Source organism: Larus michahellis, chromosome 3 (genome assembly GCF_964199755.1).
Source record: "Larus michahellis chromosome 3, bLarMic1.1, whole genome shotgun sequence".
Taxonomy (NCBI): Eukaryota; Metazoa; Chordata; class Aves; order Charadriiformes; family Laridae; genus Larus; species Larus michahellis.
In genome coordinates, this window is record NC_133898.1 from 108718227 (window position 1) to 108735932 (window position 17706).

General features: G+C 40.4%; 1 protein-coding gene and 1 long non-coding RNA gene across 5 annotated transcripts in view; one reads left to right on the forward strand and one right to left on the reverse strand.

Moving 5' to 3' along the window:
- Nucleotides 1-7623, reverse strand: part of MYOM2 (myomesin 2) — an 80864-nt gene extending 73241 nt beyond the window's left edge. For all 4 annotated transcript variants that reach the window (XM_074581654.1, XM_074581653.1, XM_074581656.1 and 1 more), the window contains exons 1-2: nt 7524-7623; nt 2297-2377 (exon numbers count right to left, since the gene is read on the reverse strand). The gene's annotated coding sequence lies outside the window, so the exon portion shown is untranslated. The remainder of the gene's footprint in view (nt 1-2296; nt 2378-7523) is intronic.
- A 906-nt stretch (nt 7624-8529) lies between these two features.
- On the forward strand, nt 8530-17343 carry LOC141741285 (uncharacterized). Its single transcript, XR_012586336.1, has 4 exons — nt 8530-8702; nt 9400-9506; nt 13901-14116; nt 14292-17343. It is a non-coding gene; the product is annotated as an uncharacterized LOC141741285 (long non-coding RNA).
- Nucleotides 17344-17706: the final 363 nt, after the last annotated feature.

Consider the following 17706-nt stretch of genomic DNA (forward strand, 5'->3'; position numbering starts at 1 on the left):
GCAGTAATTTCAATGTAATGAAATCCCATTTAGCCATAGATTTCAGACACTCGCGTTTGATATTTTTACATACATACACATATGTGTGTACATGTACAAATGTACAAAATTCCATCGACTTATGACAAATAGAACCATCAATGATATACACGGGCACCTCAGGATGTACTTTATTAGCCACGTAGTAAGCCACAGAATCATAGATGATAGAGCTAGAAGAAAATTTGTTGGATCGTTTTCCCCTTTTGTACAGATGTCATTTAACACTGCCGTAAAAATTTCTGGGGATGCAAACTGGATAGCTTTGGGGGCATTTATAGGTGTTTCAGCTCTCCACTCTTCAAACCTCTTACTTTGTCCCCTATTGCAATTTATGCTCACTGTTTCTTGTTCAGTTCACCATGACAACAAAAAACAGATTGTATTCACCCACTTTTGCAGCAGCCTGTTGAAGATTTTTTCGCATCTCCTTTCACTCTCTTGTTTAAACTAAACAAAGCTGCCTCATCCAATCTTTACTCATTTTCTAGATTTCCAATCATTCTGGTTGCCCTCCTGTGGACTTTCTCCAAAGCATGGCATAGTTTGATCAGTATTTGGATAGAAGGTTCTCAGGAACGTTCAGGGAGCTCCCAGAAGCAGTGTGGGTGGGAAGAGCACGTTTACCACTGAGTTGGAGTTAAGCAAATTCCCAACCATGATATTGACATTCCCAACCATGTCAATGAAACTCCAGAAACTGGGGCACAGGCAGAGGCATGGCCTGGGACCCACCTGGGGGCTACCCATGGGAAGTGAAGCAACAGCAGCTCATCCAGGGACCATGTTCAGCGGGTGTCAGGGTCCTGAGGCCAGCAATGGACCTGGCTGGCCCTGCCCAGCTTCCTCCAGGTCTCCCTCAACCCTACACAAGGCCCAGGACCCCGTGTCAGCCCTGCCCCAGCAACACCACAGCAGGGCTGGTCTCCAGCTCCTCGCAGTCTGGCCCTGCCCGGCCATGGGCCCTGACAAGAAGAACCTGCCCGTGATGGAAATCCTCAAACCCACACCAAAAGTCTGCATTTTTCATGAGAAGTCCCATAAGTAGGAGCCTCATGACATGTATAAAATGAAAGCTCAAAGGGATTTGAATAAAAATCCTATAAACTCATTTAATTACAACATGACCTCCTCTTACTTAATTTCAAAGGCACTGGTACTGACCAGTTTTAGGCCATGTTCTGTTTCCTATCAAATACCTGGAGATATGTGCTTTGGGGACAAAAAAATGAACAATACTCATGTTAAAAATCAATTACTAGCCATTTCAGGAAAAAAGTAGTTTCTGGTAAAATGAGGTCTAGTTCAAAATTGAAAAAATTCAGTCACTACTTCATTGTCAACTTTCAAATTCCATGTAATTTTTTTGGTTTCATTAATCTTTTTACTGTATGAAAAATACATGCAATCAATGTACTCTAATAAAATATTGCTGAAAATAGGTTTTTAAATGCTTATTACTTACTCTGAAAGCAATGATGTTTTCTGTCACATAATGGAATTTTTATTAGTATCGCATGTTTTGAAAAATTGTTTTGCAAAATCCCCATTTGAGAATGGAAAGCAATGAGAAAATTGTTGAAAAATTACATATATTATCAAGACTTTTGCATCAATTTTTAAAGTGTTGTTAATTTTTTTCTAATTGTATTACTATCCAGTTTGTACTTGCAGTAGAAATGGTTTCCTACATTTCATTATCCTTGCAATTTATTCTTGCAAAATGAGAGCTATATTTCTTATACAACATGTCATATTTTTAGAAAGAAGAATGTAAGATGTTTCAATGAAAGACTTCAATTCTTAGTTTAGCAAGTCACTTCATTCTGTATGTTTGTTTGGCAATTTTGTGTGAACTGTATAAAATTAAACCGAAATTAATTTTAAAAAAACACATATTTTATAGGCTAAGAAATCAAACCTTTAAACATGGTAAAATATCTATAAATACCAGGTTTCCAGCATATAGTATTTACCAAAAAAAGGAAATGCCAGTTATTGATTAAGTAGTGTAACAAATTCCAGCTATGTCTGATTGATAGTTTCAGGTATTCAAAAGCTGAGTCAGATACCCCCAAGTCATGACATTCTCACATCAGCTAGTTTTACTTTTCCAAGAAAAAGGTCTCTGCAGGAAAAGACAGTAGGTATATTTAATAGCAGATACATCTTATTTTAAAAAGTCACGAGACATGAAGAGATGAGTTTTTACAATTTATTGCCTGATAACTGCATCTTCTACATGACCTATAGTTACCTTTTCAATCCTTTTTCACGAGATCTGAGAATGATAAGTCAACGCGTTCAGGAATGAAAGTTTTAGGCAAAATACCAGACACTGCAAGACAAAAATAAAAAAGTTTACAACATTACTATGGGACATTAAAGAAATATATTACCACATTTCTAGAGAAATAAAAAAGTTAACTAGACCCAAGTTAGTACAGAGATGCTATCTCAGTTAGGTGCCCTCATGTAATGCTGAGCTGATATGGACCTATTAACTCATCATACAACACATTGTCTTAGTTACATTAACACAGTTACACAGATCCATGAACAGCCTTGGCTTCTCCTAGTTTTAGTATCTGTACGTAACATTACGCTATACCTGCAGACATCAAATACTGGTTTCCCTCCTGCTGTCTAATGGTGTGACTATTGTGTGTATGAAATTTGACTCCCTCCTTAGTTTGTACGTTAACTGGACAGTTAATAGTATAATGTTCCTTCTTTTCTATTTTTAATTAGCCCTTTCACTTAAGTGAAGGTGCAAAGGGCAAACCTACAGATTAAGCTGACTCAGCTGTTAAGTGCTACTCATGTTTACATGTGGCCCAGTTAAGTAATCCTATGAATTTATCAACATGCAATTTATGTGTTGCTATGTATATAACTCCAACTGAGATCTGACGTATAAGGGTTGCAGAGTAACGCCCATGTGTCCGGATGGATCACAGTCTGCGTTATTTTCATTTTTGAGGTAGAAGAAAACATCTTTGCCATTTACAGTTCAGCCTTTTCCCTTAAATGTAAAACTTACATTTTAATTACCATATTTTCTTCTATTAATCAGCACCCCAGGTTTCCCAAAATGTGGGTTCAGATATTTTTCACATTTATCCAAACATCTTTAGAATAGGAACAAGCATAGACCTCCACTTCCAGCCTCCATACAAGCAATTAACTGAGCTTGTTAGCAGCCAGACTCATTTTGCCTTCTGTTAACACAGAGGGGAGCTGCCTGGCAACAATTCCAAATGTAATAATCATCATCAGTTAATTGCAACGATGCTTACAGAGTATGTATTTAATACTTAATAGTGCTGCAAAGACAAGTATCTGAAGAGCAAAATCACAGCCCCACTGCAAAAACCAGCTTCAGCAGAGTCTACTGAGCATGTAGAGTATCTTGAGTTCGTGATAAGAGAAGTTTCAATTGTCTTCCTAGGAACAATGTGTTGACTGTTTTCCCAGTTTTCCACTGATACACATTTATGTGAGATGTTTGAAATATATACTAATATTTAGTCAACCTATCACTAACAGAGTTAGACAACACGATCTGCAGATGACAGCTTAGCCCCACTGATGTTATCTGCTTCGGTGAACCAAGATTCTACTACTGGCAGTGGATGAAGACCTAATTATATTGGCATGTCAATTGGTGGAACTGACCCAACAGCAAGATGCAGGCAGTGGTCTGGCAGAGGCATTGGGAAAAAAAAAAACAAACAAAACAAAAAAAACCCCACACTTTTCCCAATGGGAAATTGCAAAGACAACAAAAAATGCATAAATAGGCCAGGAGAAAGACAAAATAGCTTTCTGGATATCTATGACACAATGAAAAGCAAGTCTCAACTTTTATTCACCAGGTTCTACTGGTATGTGACTACAAGAGGCACAGAGAACTTGCTGAAATATTTGACCTGTGTGTCAAAAACAACCCTGAACTTCACCCATCCATGCAGATCCTATTAAATTCCCTGGATTTCAAGAAATAGACCTAGAATTACAGGACAAGATGGTCCTAAAACACTTATTCTCTCATCTGACTTTTACTTCTTTGGTGGAACACAGCACCAGTGTACTCCTACTTCATTAGTATTATTATTATTCCTCCTGTTTATTTCTATGACTTTAAATGCTGGGGACATCAGCAGGACCCAAAATGCATTCATCTATGTTCTGTACGAACCACCCAGAAGACTATTAAACCCAAATAAAAATATTGTCAGCCAATACGTCATTAAGGATTAATGATAGAAAATACAAATGAATCAGACTGGTCAAATAAGTTTACACAAATCTACATTTCCATATGTTTAGTAGCATCTATATAACAATTTATACTTGGTCATGACTAAAAGGCAGAGTTCCCAGGATAGGATATGCATAGTTTCATGCCATAGTAATACTGATCTGAATAGAAAGCAATAATCTAGGACCACAAGACTAGGGGTCACATTCTTGAGCAGAGAAGCCAATGGTCTGATATAGGCATTGTTACTTTGATAAGTGAGTTAATTTAAGATTTAAAGGACAGGCAGTAAATTCTAGCATGATCATTCACTTAGCCTCAGAGAGCAGGCACACAACCAAATAAATTGATGGATGGGACTGACAAATGCCATGGGAAGGAGAACACGGTTGTACTCACCATAGATAGACAACTTGCATTCCTAGACTCAGGAGGTTCCTGTCATGAGCGATGCACTATACAGCATGTACTTTCTCTGCCTGACCTGTCAACACTATACCATGCAATATGCATTTTCTTTGCTCGTCTCTGTCCTTGACCATCTGCAGAAGTGCCAAAAATGATTTGTGGGTTCTTGCCTGCCCTCACGTAGCTTATCCTCCTCATTCTGGCTGAAAGATCAGTATGTCCTGCTCCTACATGCATATCCTCATTCTTGATCTTCCTCTGTGTCTCATCTTCCTTAAATATCTTTGACCAATTGTATTGACTTGAGCGTTTGTCCTGTTTTTCCCATGACGTAGACATTGTTTCCTCTACCCGTCTGTAGTTCTGCCTGTTGTTCTACACATCAGTCAAAGTTAAGTGGTTTTAGAAAGCCCTGTTTTGCCAGCTTATACTTCCATGGTATTTAGCTGATAAAATATGTTTAATTCCATACCACCTATATACCACAATGAAAGATAAAAGGTAAAGAAAAAACAAACCACCACCTTCGAGTCATCAGTTGCTTCTAATGACCAGTTTAAAGAATTACCATATTGCCTCAGAAAACATGTGATCCTTTCCAGATGGTTATATCCATCCTGCAGAGATTGCAGTAGACAATAACGTAAGAACATTTTTTCCCAGCAAACTTACTTTGGTGGAAAACTTGTAAAACCAGCATGAATCATTACACTGCTTGTAGACACTGCAGTAAACCAGAATGGGATGTAGAGGCTCTCGTAACCTTTTCTTCATTTCGGTAATAAACTTCTAAAATGCTAATATGTCTATCCAGCCTTTTATCTCTGTGTGCATGAGTGTATTTAGATTTTACAAAGAAAGTCACGTTCTGTGTATGAAAAAGGACGAACTTAAAAAAGTCACACAATCTACTGTCATTTTAAGATGCTTCTGTCTTTCCCATTGAAGAGTTTTGTTCTTCTGCATAGTAAGAATTCAGTTTTAACTTTTTTGACAGCAGAATACAAATGCTTCTGAAATTAAAAAAAAGTATATGGAATTCTCATTTACCTAAACCATATGGAATGCCAAACATTACTCAGCAAGCTTTGAGATCCCTTGTCTTGTCTTTTCTTTTCTGACGTCTTTATCTGCCTCATAGCTGGTCTAACATTTTACTGATCGTACCTCCTTCGTATGGAAATAGCAATATCCTAGTTTCACAAATCGGTTTCAAACAGAACTGTTTGAAAACCGAACCGAACTGTTCTCTTCTGGAGAACAGATTCAATCTGGTTCAAATCATCTCTGGAAGTACATGCATTATTCTTCTCATTAAACCTAAAAATGGAGTTCTCTCATCAATTTCTAGTGTTCTGAATGTCCAACAAAGCAACATTTTCAAAGAGCTGATGGTGTCTATTCTTTATTAATAATTTCATATGTTTTGAATAAGTAGGCTTTTAACTTTTCACTACATCAAATGATTCTGCTTGCGTAGACTTACAGGTAGATTAAGCAGTTTAATGCAATCATTTGGCTACAGCACATGTATTATTAGAATGCACACCTTGACCCTGTAATAGTCCCTGCATGGTTTTCTTCACGCTCTAGCCATAACAGTTAGTGAGGAGGCAATTTGGAATATACCACAGGTGGTCACGGTCATGGTCATAGCCACAAGCCTTGATGGAGTTAACCACCAGCTATGCTCTGCAGCAAATAGGTACAAGGCAGGGCCATAGGTACCCTTCCCTCAAGTGAGGTCATTGTTGTGGAGGGGAGCACCAGTTCCTGCATTGTTGTGAGTCTAAAAAACGTAATTTTGGCTTTTCTATGACTCTCATAATGGGAGGGAGTGGAAGCCCTCAGTTTGATTTCTCTTGCCATATCCTTGTTAAAAGCTAAACTGTATATAGTCCAGAGAGAATACTTGCGTAGACACTGGGAATTAAATTAGGCTGAATTTGGCCACATTAACTTGAAACTTTGGCATCCTAACACTCCAAATGCACAAAGAGTCACAACATGTTCCCATAAAGTTTAAAGATTTCCCTTCACTTGGAGGGTGTACTACATCCCTTCAACTGGATAGCAAGGAATGTGAGACTGTGAGATAATGAAATTTGGTCACTTCCCATCATCCCAACCTTCATTATCCTTCATTATGATACTTTCATTGGCTCACAGGTATTATCAACACACAGAAGCAGTTTCAAGAGCACGAACATGATTTCCCAAGACTCTATCAGTGGTATTTAGCTGGAATTTCCACGTGGCACAAAACACATCACGTAGCCCAGGGCAATGCAGGCACCAGAAACGCACCTTCTGAAGACATTTACTTGAGAGTATGGTAGACAAAAAAAAAAAAGAATTTTTTGCCATAGCTACGTACTATTCTCCAGCATGCCAAATAGTTTTGACAGCTACTGTAGGATTTTATGCTTCATTATTTATGCAAATACTTCAGATAAATCATGTTTTGTCTCTTTATACAGTATAAGAACACAAGAAAGGGCATTGCCAACATATGTGCAATTGGAGAAGCGCATATATCAATAGAGCTATGGATTGGTATAATGTAGTTCTTTATATGCAGACAGAAACAGAGGAAATGTAATACATAATAAAATCAAGCTGACTATGCACAGAATAAAACAATTCTACTTTACTTTTTTGTTTGTCTTTTCATGAATCAATCTGTGTCCTGCTTATTGCTTGTTTTCCCCGAGGAAGGCAATTTATTTTTTACAGAAAAGCACCCAACACCCTGCTACAATCATTCCCATTCGTTCTGAGCAAGAAAAACCTAGATGAAAAAAGGACTTACCAAGCGATACAGAAAAATTGCAAAGCAAAGAGGAAGACCAGCCTTTCCCAGCTTAGTAAACTCTGGCTGAGGAAAATAAAAATAATTCCCCTCTCTAAAGGCTACTGCCCCTTCACTCCCATTTAAGGGCAGATGCAATGCTATATTTAGAACTAACCAAGTGATTCTCCCAAAACTGAGGTCAGCCTAATAGGCAATAAGGGTGTGATATCAAGGCAGACGAAAAGCCCTAGCCCGTACACGGTTTTATACTGTATTTTAATAAAAGATAGACCTCATTCCTAAAAAAAAAAGCAGTTGTTTATGTTAAAAGTGGGGTTTCTTTTCCCAGCAACACCAAGCACATAGGAAACAGTTTAATGTCAGAAAACAGTTTAAACTTTTTATTTAGCAATGATTGAAGTTTTAAAATGATCAACAAATTTGAAGACCAGTGAGGAGACATAAAATCCAGAATCTTATTAGTAGAGACACGAGATCCCCTTGGTGCCTCAGGCTGTAAAATGAGCCTCCCCGTTGCCTCCTTAAGGGCTCCCTGAGAACATGGCTGCAGTATGTTAAGACATAGCAACTATATAAAAAGCCTATTAGTGTGGATTTAAAGAAAGTCCAATTCCTACTCACTATTTCCATGTCAATAATATCACCAGTCAACCTGAGAGACATTTCTCTATGTCTTGTAGGTAAAGCAGGGGGAATTAATACACTTGGAGGCATATACAGGCAGAGGAAAAAAAATGGTCAAAGCACTTGATTCTCTGAGACCCTAAAATGGAGGTTTGGTGCCTGTAGGGCTCCAAGGCACTGCGCTGACATGCCCAGATGCTCTGACATGTCCGCTCCACCACGGCTCTGACATGTCCGGATGCGATGGGGTAGCAGCACTTGCCCTGCGGAGCTGGTGAGTGTGGGCTCAGTCACTCTGCACCATTCTGGCGGTGTACAACCCCTTTGGGATTTGTCCCGTGACGTGAGCTTATATGAGGAAAGGGAAGGAAGGGTAGGAACTCTGATGAGGCTTTGTGACGAGTGTGAAGAAATAATCACATTCCTCTTATTCTGCCTGGAAATAAGGACAACTTGTCTGGGAGAACCTGGCTATATGATTCGGATAGACTGAATCACACCTCACGACTTGGCCCATAATGACTCAAATATCCAGTGAGTCAGCAACATACAGTAAGTAGGGAATTCATTGATATTCAAAGTATTTGAAAATAATAAGATCTACTTACAATCTATTTATATAGGAACGGGGTCAAGACCAAAGTCACTAAGTGACAATGAAGATCTTTCAGTGCTTGGTATGAGAAACTTTGATACATGAGCAATGCTCTTTTAAGTCACGCTTTCTTCTTATGCATACACATATAGAAAGCAGAGCAAGATGTGGCAAAGCCTTTAACCAATTGATTCTTACTGCATTTACAGGATTCATCCAAGTTTCCTAAACAGCTCTGGTAAGGATCTTCCCCACTTTCTGATTATCTAGGACTACCATTCGCTTGACACAGACTTCTCCCTTCCTCCCATCGATCTTAAATTATAACTCAGTCTGACAGAATTAGATCTACAGAGACAGACACAGTGGAATGAGTGCATATGCACTGAGCATAGATGTTGCTTCAGAAGCAGCTGTCAAAGTAATTATCATGTAATAATCCAGAGCAAACCCACTTTACTTACACAGCTCCTTCTCTTCTCTCTTATTACATTTTCCTGTGGGAGGTAAGAGGTCGGTTTTCAGGAAAACTTTAAAGTTCTCATTACACTCTCAGCTTTTAATTTCTTGTTCTATATTTATTATCTTTAAAGAAATGGAGGAATGTACAGTCTGCTCTGTCTGCCTTCACACTTGAGCTCTATTCTATTTCAGGGTGTGGTTGGATGTCAAAAATGTGAAAGTGCATCCTGAGGGCTGTGGGGAACACGCCACAGGCAAGAACCAGCCCTGCACTGGGGCCAGCCCCAGGTTGTCTCCAGGTAAGGCAATAAAAAAATTCTCCTTCTCTTCATAGATATTCACAAAATAGGATAGAAGGGAAAACCACAATATTCTGTTATTCAGTGGTGTTGAAATTTAGGCAGCAGAGCACCGAAGATTATCCAGCATTTTAATTGTAAAATAATTTACATTACATTCTTGAACAAATTTCCTCCCTGAGACACTGAAGGTGTCTTCTCCTGATCCCTCCACTTCCCAAATAGAAGTTCTTCCCTAAGAGGTGCTTTTTTAAAGCAGAGATTTAGCAGGGTATCAAAAGGATTATTCAAGCACTTAAAACTGAGCATGTGCTAAAATCCTTTCGTGAATGTGGTATTTTAGAATTACCTCTTTATCTTATACTAGTCCCTTGATGTGGGTTGTTTAATTGATACAGGCTTAAGTAACGGCTCAACTACTCCCGTAAAGAGGAAGGCAAAGACCTGAAATGGAGCTCAGAAAAAAGATGCATTAGCTTTTTAGCTACTGGAGGAAACATCAAAAATGTAATGAAATGAAATGTAATGGTGTCAGAAGGCGTATATTTTTAGAATGTAAGAGTGCCTTAATAGTGGCCTTGTGCTTCTAACTTTCTCCAGTTCCGAGAAAACCTGATGCATCTTTGTATGGCAGCTTCTGAAGTCCAGCTTTATTAATATGTTAGCTCTTGCTTTCTTCAAATGCTCGTAGCACATTTATAGTTTCATATAAATTAAAAGATTGGTAACTAGCAATGAGGTTCCTCATCTCTGCAGCAACTCTAATTATTCACAAAGCCCTATGGTAAGGTTTCTAAAGCCGTGCTAGAACAAAGGATACTATGCACTGGCAACCATAGAGCAGTCTCTTGCATTTCCTTCACAGCTATCTAGGTCCTAGCATCTCCCTCGGCATTACAAATGAAAGACAAAATAATGCAGGCAAATTCAACCATATGAAAAATAAATAGCACTCTTTCCGTCGCCTTTGGTCAGAAGCTCAGGATTATGAAGTATGGGGTCCATATACATACCAAATAGAACATGTCTTATTCAAAAGAGACCACCACCTGAAAGACTTAATTAAAAAAAATTTTGGAGGCAGTGCACCTGCTTATGAAGATTAGCTAACAAGAGAGCAGTAACAGACGCACTTGACTGCTGCCAGCACTGTAAATGTGTTCACACAGCTGAGCACAAAACACGCTTGACTGCCTCTTTCCAGTGGGGAGAGAACAACCCCATCTCAGCTCCTAAGATACTTGAATACTTCTCTGCCTACCTCCTGCTTTCTGCTTATTTTCATTTTTCTTGATGCAATTTCTCTGCCTTCGCTGGAACCTTTTTGTTTTCTTTTTTGGTGCCCAACTTGCAAGTATTTTAAGGCTGGCTACATCCAGCTGCACACTGCTGAAAGCTAAAACTCCAGCAAGGACGATAGGCTGTGTGGAGCCCATGATGAGATGAGCCCATGAGAGAGCCGAGACATTTGGAGGAGGAAAAGGAGGAGGCACTTGCAACCAAGGGAAGGCTGTGCCGCTCCCGGGAGAGAGGACAACGGCAGCTGCAAAAAAACACGTGCTAGAAGCTGTTTTAAACAGCCAGACAGGGATTTTCAATTGGCAATTCAACAGACCTAGATTAAACTGCATCCAGAACATCAGACACTTCTAGTACAAGCCTTTGAGCATATGCTGAAACACCTGAATATACAACATGTTGGGAGTTTTTTCTCTGCAATGTAAGGTAAAGTGAATCTCTTAGTATGTAACCTTATTTATACCTAAGAAGACAAACACACCAGTGAGTTACAGTGATTCAATCACTTATAAGATATTTAAAGAGTAGTGTGTCACCCTGCTGTTCAAGGACCCACTCTGCAGCACATCAGAGTGGTAAGGTTTTTACTGACTCAGGAAAGCTCATATCCTTCTTGATTTAATGCCTCTTTAGAAAGTCGACAGAGAGGTAGCTCAGCCACAAACAGAAAACACAGGCTTGCCTGGTGCAGTAGAATGTTTCAGCTATTTATTTTGTGAGTTACTGCAAGAGGCAACAAGAGTGTATTTTCCACTGCCTTGGACAGCATAAAATACTCTAGAGCTGGTAACAAGCTGACAGTGATACTGAAGTAAAACTGGGGCTTCAGCCAGTGGGATTGCTTAGCTATATATGTTTTGCTAAATTTTAGGGTGAGACGAGCAAATTACAGTCTCTCACCAGTGACATGAAGTTACAGCTCAGATTTCAAATGTTATTCTTTTTTTAATTTAATCAAATCCTTTGGAAGAGTTTCTGATAAAGCTTAATGAAAAAACCAGCACTAGTTAGAAAAACCATACCACAGGAGACCCCATTAACTGTGTATCAGCTCAGTGGCACCTCTTCATTTGCCATTACAATGAGATTTATTTCTCAACGAAGTGCGAAGATAAGGACCATAATGATTTTTGTCTTACCCTGGTATATTTATTCAAGCGTCACACAATATACTCTGCAGATATCCGCTGTAGCAACAGTTATCTCTATCGATTAATCTCAATATCAGCAACAACAGATGAAACCTAGACACGACTACAGGTTGTAAGAGGGCAGAGACAGGAACAAGTTACACTGCAGTCGTGTGGCCAAGAGGCTTCGTCACCCAGGGAAATGCAGGCGAAACAGCTACAGTCACAAATCCACCACAGGGTAGCACCACACAAAGTCTGTTTTAATGCCTTCAGGCTTAAGTAGCTGCCAGCGGTGGGGGTTACTGCTGCGTTAACAGCACCTACATACAGGACTCACACCAGAGATGAGCACAGACAGCCCGGTCATGGAGTCACAGAATGGTTGAGGTAGGAAAGAATGTCTGAAGGTCATCTCCTCCAGCCCCCCCGCTCACACAGGGCCACCCATTGCCCAGGACCACATCTAGATGGCTTTTGAGTATCTCCAAGGGTGGAGGCTACAAAACCCCTCTGGGCAACCTGTGCCAGTGCTTGGTCACCCCCACAGTAAAAAAGGGTTTCCTGACGTTTAGAACCTCCTATGTTTCAGTCTGTGTGCAACACCTCATGTCCTGTCCCCTCCTCTTCTTGGGTAGCCGGGGACTGAAGGTCACTAGTGCAGGCACACACACACACTCTTCAGCTTCACAAGCACACACACATTTGCTGCCTGGTCCCCTACTCTCTTTCTGGTCCAGAACGGTGCTTGCTGCAAACAGATGCAGACACTCAAACACTCATCTCAGAGACACCCCACACCCATGGGTCCCCCCAATACCTATATCTAGGTATGTAGTGGCATCTACACCCCCAGTCTGGCTCCAGTAGCTGGTACCCAGTCCACTCGTCCCAGTCTGCTCAGTAGCTGGTACTCAGTCCATGCAGCACTCACACCGGATGGAGACTGAGATTACAGAGAGAGAGTTAAGAAAGGATTTAAAGAAGACAGGAGAGACTGTGGTGACCAGGCACAGGGCTCAGTCAAACAAGTGTACTCACTGGCTCTGTTTTACACAAAACTGGCCCCTTTTATACCACTCTCTATATGTTCCTCTCTTTGTTCCTACCTGATTCCCTTCTAAACATTTCTTCATTACTTTGCACAGGCCTACCAATCTCCACTCCTCTGGCCTTCACCCACCCCATCCCAGCCTTCCCAGTTTACAGTCTTATCAGTTGCCAAATCCAGATTAGTATTCCTGGAATAGCTCATCAATAAGTGTGACCGATGAGGTTTGTTTCTTCTCATAGTCTCCATCATCGTTTGTCAGGTCTGTGTCTCTGTATGTTTGTTTGTTGCCTTTACCTTTTCTTAGCAACCTGATTTTAGGTGCTTCTCAATCAGATCATCTTGCTGGAATAAACATTCTCACACACCACTATCCTTATCAATTGGCGCCACTAACCAGGTATGTTTCTGGTTATTGAATCTGTTATCACCAGTCAGGTTTTTTGTGTCTATGTTTGGCTCTCTCCTTTTCCTTGTCATCTCATTTGACAAGGTCCCTTGGTCAGATAGTCTGACTAGAAAAAAAGCATTTTCGCACTCCACGTATCCTCACACAGAAAACATGGAAATTTTCTGCTCCAGTTTCACAAGGGAAAAGGAGAAGGAGAGGAGTACATAACAGATCACACAGCAGACATGATTGCACGATGAGTCCAATGTGAGAGCTGACGTGAAAACGTCAAACAGTATCAAGTTCAGGCACATCCCACTATTCAAGGTTATTGAACTTTTTGTCGCATATCCACCGGTTCATGTCACTGAAAGCACGTAGCTACGCTGCGTATAGCCCGTGCCACGCGTGATATACTACCTGACTTATATATGAACATAAATGTGCTCTAGAGTAATGAGCCTTTAGTATATTCCTGGAAGCTGGTAACTCTCATTAGAAAAATGATGTTGCTTGATTTCAGGGATAGATGACCCACAGCAACAACAGCTTGAAGGAATGATATAGTGGAGGTCTGACCGGGTTTCACTGTAAACAGGCAAGAACTATTGGAAATACAGCCCAAGCACGATTTTCTTTAGGAATGATAGCAGCTGGACCCTTTAACTCATGTTCCTAACTACTGCCGGACTTCTTTGATTCTTTGGTGGTATAACCAAAATGATTCAGTTCGCCACAGGTAGGTACAATGAGAAGTGTGCTAAGACTACTGGTCCCAGGCAGGCCCCAAATTTACACTGTTTAAACAGGTAGCATTTGGCATTTTTACTAACAACAAAGGAAGAAACCACTGTTTTGCAAAAATGCCAATAAATCATGATCCTTCTCCAACTGCGCTGTAGTTTCTTCTCCAGGTCTTCAAGAGCAATGCCATACCGCATAAAACAAAGCGACTTTTCATCACAGAAAACAGACTGAAGAGTTTTAGTTGATTATTCCAACCCAGCCCCTAACTACTATTTCTCTCTGTGGTCCATATTCTGGTGCTTCAGATCAAGCTACATTTGGAGGTCACCAGTTCTCACCATTACTGCTGCTGCTTCTCGGTTATTGTGCAGCTGCAAGTGTTCCTGACAGGGAGGTTTCACTGAATTCCTTGCCTACGCCATTAAACTGATTATTTACTCCCACTCTGGTATTCAGTTGTCACTAAATCAGTCACCCACTAGCTTCCTTGGTCCTCAAGTTAAAGACTCATTTGATTTCAAAGGGTACTTTTACCCAAATAAAGACTGTAGGATTCCCCACAGAAACATTCTTCATATTTAAACACAGCTTAGACAAATTATTCATATTTCTTTTTATTTTTTCTTCATAAATCATCTAGCCTGTATCTTGTCTCACATGCTGGGCTTGCTGAGTATTCCTCTGCAGCTGCATTTTTAGCACAATGTAACATTTACATTGCTGACTGAAAAACTTTTAGATATAAGTATATAGATCTTTATTCCTACCTTATAATACCTGAATCAAACATTTTTTCCATTTTTTTCCATCTTAATTTTAATCTGGAGAAGTTTGCTTTCCAGATACACAGATACCTTGAGACAGCAGTAAAATTTTTTCTCCACAGGCCGTATAGAGCCCGTTTCTTTTATTCTGAATTTCTGTTGCAATAAGGCAGCATTAGGTACCTCTCTGGATCCTACTGTAACATATCCTAAATAACAGGTACACAGGGAGCTGCAAGACCAAAAAAGGCTTTCTTCCAGCTTAATAAATATCTTGAGTCCCAGGTCACATCAGAGCGGCACAGAATGTAAAGCTTTGAATGCTTAGGACAGCTGTCCTCCCTCCCCGCCTCGGCGGCCTGTCTGGTTACACTTGTACCCAATCCCATCCACTGGCAGAGTTCCCCAAGTGACACAAATACTACAGCAGCTCAGGAGAGGAAAAAATCTTGAGCTGAGCGCCGTCGTCAAGATGTCTAGGCATTTACGACAGGACAACAAGAACAGCAACATCACAACATCACAGCAACCACCGGGAGCGCTTCGGACGCCTCAGGGAGTGAGAGGTGGTTGCTCCCCCTCTGACAAAGGGACTGAAATCAGCTGCCCGGAGTTTCCAGTGCGTGGGAACTCTTGAATGGAAATAAAGTTTGAGGCCAGAAGAATCATCATGATCGTCTTATTTATACCTCACAGTCTCTTCAGTTATGTTTGCTACTTTTGTGCAGTGACACCATGGAATTGATAAAACATGTGGTCAAAATACCACCTGTCTGAAGTACTTGCTCTATAAAAGGAAATCTGTCTTAATTTGGACACATCCAGGGATTAATTCTTCCCTATTGCTTGTACTTTCCTTCAACTTTTAATCATATTTAGTGTAAAAAATTGTGCCTTTTTTATATCTAGTCAAAATTTGCCTAGCATTCCCTTACATCCAGTAGTTCTTGCTGGCTTCTCAGATTTAAAAAAAAAACCAAACCACACTGCATTTTCTTCTTCTGCAGGTGCTCACACACTAACCCTCACGCTTCACCTTCACACTGCAATTGCTAGACAGAATAGCTGTTTCCACCTGTATGATGCTGGTGGTGTCTGCTAGCACAAAGTAATCAGGACTTCTGTGAACAACAAGGTAGAAAGGACCAAAGAACTAAAACAAGTTTGGTTTTGGGATGTTTGTAATTGTCACTTTCCAGACGTGTGAGAAAAGAGAGTGATTGCTTAGAAAACATTAGAAGTAGGCTATGAAGGAACAAGAAAGTTGGCATTATGTGTTGACCTTTGGAAAATCAGTCAGAGATGAGGGATAGGCATAGGTCGTGATAAACATTAGGCAATGGAAGAAATAGTTCACAGCAGTATATTACAAAAAATGAATCTTCTAGAAAGAGGAATCTTGTCTAGAGATCACCTTAGGATTATGATCTTTTCTGCAGAAAGCTTTCTGGGAAGCCTTCTGGGAAATACTAACCGAGCAACATGCATTGCGTCCCTATACTGTAATACAAAAGCTTCAACTTGAACTTCAGCTGCGTGCATAGAGAAAGACAGTACCCTATACTTTGCAGATGTTTTTTTCCTGCTCAATCCTAGGTAGAATTAGTATAAAGGTGTAAAGAGTGTAACACTGATGATGATAGCTGCTGGTTGAGAGGCTGCCCGACAGGCTGGAAGGCCATGTCTTCACAGGAGTCACGAAAGGAGCCAGCAAACAGAGGCATATGGAAGGGAAAGTAAGAGCTTCTGGTCTTGGTGAGTTTGGATGGGCAGCAAAAAAATAGTGGCTGGTTTTATGTGGAACTCTGATCAATCACACATTTTAAACTCATGCATGATAGATCTGGAACAATGGGGAAATACTGTCCCCATTTCCAGTTTTAAAAAGATATGGCACTGAAAACAGAACAGACATATGTATCTCCTTACTAGCAGAAAGGACCCACGTGTGCAGTGTCACTCCCTTTCCAATGGAAGTATGCCAGCAATTTCCTAGTGAGTCACATGCCTTGGGAAACAATTGTGCCTCATAAGAACTGCATGAAAACAGTCCATTAAAGTTACAGTCTCAAGTAATATTGAGCGGCTGTCTCAATATTTGAACTTCTGACTTGCTGTGTGCCTTGTTCGTTATTACTTTTTGCTATTCCTCCCTCTTCCACCCACTCACCCACATTAATAACTCTCAAGAAGAAAGAAAAGGGAGATGTCCAGATGTCCCGTTACTGGTGCTAGCCCAGGGGATGAGAGGAGGACCAGGAAGACAATGACACCATGTCTCACCACTCACAGAGACACAGAACAAGCAGGGTTACATAAAACTTACCAGCGTAACTAATCATGCCTTCCATCAGTCTTCTTCCGTTGTGCTTCCTGCTGATGGACCTCACAGGAAAATGGTGGGCTAATGCTAGTCCTGAAGGCAGCCCTCCACATCCAGCCCTTCTGAACTCCCAGCTGCAAAGGTACTATATTCTCTCCTAGAGCCCTTGACTTGAAATGGGGTTAGAGGATGGAAACTACTCTGGGGAGCAGCACAACACATACATTTGCTTTGTTCTTGAAATCCTTCCTAGGGACTGCTATTTGCCACAGACAGGGAGAAGACACTAAATGTACCTCTAGGCCTGGTCTAATAAAGTCATTCTTATGTTGACGCAACACTTCTAAAACATGCACCAGGGATCTTAAAGAGGAAAAGGTCAAAGAATTGATTTGCATTCCAGAAGCTAATGAACATTTGCTTGGTGAATGTAATCTGCTGAAAGAAAAGACTAGGGAACAGCAACCAAGTAGGAGGAAAGATAAATCAGAGGGT